Source organism: Oculina patagonica, unplaced genomic scaffold (assembly GCF_052425735.1).
Source record: "Oculina patagonica isolate OP01 unplaced genomic scaffold, crgOcupat unplaced1380, whole genome shotgun sequence".
In the NCBI taxonomy this organism is placed as follows: domain Eukaryota; kingdom Metazoa; phylum Cnidaria; class Anthozoa; order Scleractinia; family Oculinidae; genus Oculina; species Oculina patagonica.
In genome coordinates, this window is record NW_027557388.1 from 696 (window position 1) to 5,155 (window position 4,460).

General features: G+C 36.2%; 1 long non-coding RNA gene across 1 annotated transcript; it reads right to left on the reverse strand.

Moving 5' to 3' along the window:
- Positions 1 to 2,288: 2,288 nt before the first annotated feature.
- LOC144639839 (uncharacterized) lies at positions 2,289 to 3,375 on the reverse strand. Its single transcript, XR_013568222.1, has 2 exons — positions 2,870 to 3,375; positions 2,289 to 2,494 (listed from the first exon to the last, which is right to left on the reverse strand). It is a non-coding gene; the product is annotated as an uncharacterized LOC144639839 (long non-coding RNA).
- Positions 3,376 to 4,460: the final 1,085 nt, after the last annotated feature.

Genomic DNA, 4,460 nt, shown 5'->3' on the forward strand with positions numbered 1-4,460 from the left:
AAAGAAAAAAATATTGGCATACCGATGGGATACTTCTTTAGTATGAGCGGCGAAGAGAGCCACAGAGAGCGAGAGCGAGTTTCACTTCGATGTCTTTTTTAGATATTTTTAGAATAGCGCTAAAAGGCCATATAATAAATAACTTATTAACCTCGTCCGTTCGGTCATTACAGGGGAATCTCAGACCGAGGCCTTGATGTATTGACCGAGCGATAGCGAGGTCAATACATCAAGGCCGAGGTCTGAGATTCCCCTGTAATGACCTCACTCTCGGTTAATAAGTAGTATGTCATCTTCTAAGATGAATGGAAAATATTGGGCCGCTTTTGGCTGTAAAAAAGGCTAGTAAGCTTCTCAGGGGCCATCAGTTGCTTTCGCTGCGTAACAAAACACAAGGAGATCCAGTGAAGAAATCGCATCCATGGTGTAATCTGATAAGACGCCAGCATGAGCATGGTGAGGACAATTTTCTTCGTCTTTAAAGCAATTTTTCTTTGCACTAATCATTACAAAAAAGGAAATATACACAGCTCTCCTGAGCAAGTCGTTGGGATCAGAAAAAAGGTTTTTAACATGCAATGTTTACAGAACTTTTGTTTTATACTTGCTTCTAATCACTGAAGTTGTTTGATAATATTTTATATCTAGGAAAGCCCTTCTGTTGACAAGTCTCCATTTAAATATATATCTCAATTCAGAAATTATTCCCAATTTTGCCTACGGTTTTTTTTATTTCTGTATTTATTTTGAGTCTGATATAAGCTTATTGTATTTTGATAAGATTTAAAAGAAATAGATTATTGATAACAAAGAGTTGCTTTTAGGTAAAGTTGTAAGCTTAGTTTAAATCCGTTTTCAATATTGTCTCATAGGTGAAAGCTATCCCAGTAAACATGGATTGTGAAATTATCACACAAGGAAGTCACTATTTAAAAGAAGGCACAGAGAAACATCTACTCAAGAAATAAAAATGCAAAAGAAAAGGGAAAACTTTTTTCTCATTAACCAGGAGTATTATTGCACCCTATTAAATCACCTGATGAAAAGTCTGATTGATCTGCAAAGAGAATAATGCATCATTGAATTTAAACTGGTTGAATTTCAGGCAAAGTTTGGTCTCAACCACATTACAGTCAGGGTAGTTTAATCGTCCATCAGTGATAACCCATCATTTTGGTATTATTTCTCCAGAAGAGGTTAAAAATCAACTTTTCTATCAGCTCGAGATGAGAGAATTTGGTCAAATTCAGGGAAAAATTTTAATTACTGTTATATCTCCTTTTGTGTACATGTGTATGTATTGACCTGGTAAAGTTTTGGGGCTGTTCATTCTTTGACAGTAAAGGGTTAACCACCCATAAATCTTTTACACTGAAACCAGAAAGTATGTCAATACTTTAAACACTTTCTGAATGTTTATTATCTCAAATGGGGAGCTATAAAATTTAAGGTCCTGCATGTAGTATTGAAAATATTGATGTAATGTTTAAGATGAATGTATTGTTTAAATAAGACAGTAAAGAAAATTAAAATAAATAAAATCTTCATCATGAAGCTGGATGGAACTCTGCTAGATTAGCTGTAGTTCGGTGTCCATATGAAACTCTACCATCAATGGGGAAGAGGAATTTCTCTTGTTGTAACCTCCAGGTCAATCTGTAAAAGGTAAGGTAAAGTCTGTGTCCGAGCCAAGTGGCTCATACAGCCGGAGCTTATCCCGGTTTCCGTAGCATTAAGCGACTAGGTCTACTCCCCCTGGATGGAATGCCAGCAGTAAATTCGCTGTTACCCATTTATACACCTGGGTGGAGAGAGGCACTGAGAGTAAAGTGTCTTGGCCAAGAACACAACGCAGCTCCCCCACCAGGACTCGAACCCGGGCCATTCGACTGGGAGTCGAGTGCGCTAACCATTGGCCACCGCGTCTCCCACACCAGGTCAATGTGTAGGGGTGGAATTTGTTTTGTCTGAGAATGTGGTGTTAAAAAAAAATTGAAAAAGCAAGCCTTTTCTCTCCAAAATAGACAATAAAATTCCTTTAAGGCCAGAATAAGGCAAGGACAAAGAACAAATACAGTTGTCCCTGGACATGTAAAGTATAGCAATGATTTTATCATTCCCTCAGGCAATTTTTGTAAATATAACTTTAGACTTGCAAGCATTATTGTCAGTTATACATGGTCCACATTTTGTGCATCTCATAATAATAATCCTTACCATACTGTTTGGGTTGGTAATACTTTTTTATAGTAACAGGAACTGTTAAATGGCTTTTTGAAACACCTTGATTCAACACTGCAAATGATTTATTTCAAAACTTAGTAGCTGATGCAGTCATTTCAACTATGAAAACATTTTTTATTCTTAAAAAATTGCCCTCTGCTTGTGTTATTTTCCATTTCTTGACTTGAATAGATGATTTTCTGAGCTTCTTTCAACTGGCAGACTCCTTTTAGAATGTTTCACAATCTATGTTGCTGGGATTTCTCTTTACCTATGAGATAATATTAAAACTTTATTTAAACCAAGCTTATAACTTCACCTAAAAGCAGCTCTAACCAATATAAAATAAACTGCCACACTCAGAAATAAAATAAAAAAGAAGTCTGCAAAATTGAGAATAATTCCTGATTTGGGATAACTATTTTACTGAAAACTTTCAAGAATTGGGCATTGTGTAATGTAAAGTATTATTAAACATCAACTTCAGTGATTGAGAGCAAGTAAACAAAAGTTTTGTAAACATTGCATGTTAAAAACCTTTCTTTCTGATCCCAACGACTTGCTCAGGAGAGCTGTGTATATTTCCTTTTTAGTAATGATTAGTACAAAGAAAAATTGCTTTAAAGACGAAGAAAATTGTCCTCACCATGCTCATGCTGGCGTCTTATCAGATTACACCATGGATGCGATTTCTTCACTGGATCTCCTTGTGTTTTGTTACGCAGCGAAAACAACTGATAGCCCCTGAGAAGTTTACTCGCCTTTTTTACAGCCAAAAGCGGCCCAATATTTTCCATTCATCTTAGAAGATGACGAAGGAGTATTATTAGAATCAAAACTTTCGCTTATGTTCCGAAAAACGCGAAAAAACACGGGCTAATTGCCGAATCCTCACTGTAATCTCTCTTCACGCTCAGCCACGGGTCACCGGTAGCCTCGCTATCATGTCTGCGCGGTTACTATTCCAATATGGCGCCGGGAACTAGCAGAAAATTGAATGTGTCCGAAAATTCGAACTACTGGCAAAAAATACACCAGAAACGAAAAACGAATCGGAGATGCAAAGCATTGGAAAACAGTCTGAAATTGGAATAGTTCCCGAAAACTGGCACAACCTGAAAAATTCAAATGACTAGAAAGTTTAGAGTTATCCGAAAATTTGATTAGGACGAAAATTTCTGAATTCTGACAGAAAATTGATACAACCAACATAAAATTCAAACACACAAGCAACTTATTGTAAAACAAAATGCAATAACAAGTAACATAATCCAAAGTTTAATTATGACGGTAATCACCCACCATAATTTCGCGTAGTCGTTCGACTTTGCTATTGTTGTTGTTGTTGTTGTTTGGTATTGTTGGGTTTACTGTTGTTCTTGTCGCTGTTGTCAATATTATTGTATGAGACCTTATCATTGTTGTTCGAGACCAATTAAAGAAAGAAATCCACTAGAAGTCGGTTACACAGATCCGATTGTGCAGAATGTACTTGTTTTGCTTTTTACAGGATCTGTCGTTTCCAGCATTTTTAGAACCACTGTTAAAATCACTGTTAAATACACTATACCATTAACTACTATTAGCATGATTAAACCGAGCAACTGTCCGCGTCTTGTTGCTTCCCCATTCTTTGTTCGACCACTTCCCGTTCGTCTAAAACATCTGCTTTTCATTAATCTCGGAATTTTCTTTTTTAAAACTTAAAATAAATTTTATACTCCTTTTCCGCCTCCAGGGTGCTTGCACTAGCGCATGCAATTCATTCCTTCCCCACCGGGCTCCTCGTGTTTTTTATTTTTTTACACTTCTTTTCCTGTCTTTATAGGAACTGTGTCACGGCTGAGTTAAGTTCATTTTATTAACTTTGCCAAATACTCGCTATGAAACTTAATGTTTGCAAAGAAATTACTTCTATGGATCTAAATGACAAAATCATAGCTTTATTGCAAACCAAATGTGTCTCCCGGGTGTTATAATTTAAAGTTACAAGCAAACGAGACTAACTTTGAAAACTGTTCAGCCCAACAATATTTAAAAAACCCATATCACAATCCTTCTTTTGTTGTTATTGAAATGTTCCTTCACTGTTAACAGATTATTTTTTTTTATATTTCACCGAATTTGATTGTCATTTCCCATGCCTAAATTTGGCTAAAATCTGTGACACAATCCCTTTAACCCTTTACCCTATTTTCTAAGTACGCTGTACTGAACTTTGCTTAAAACCTGCCAAT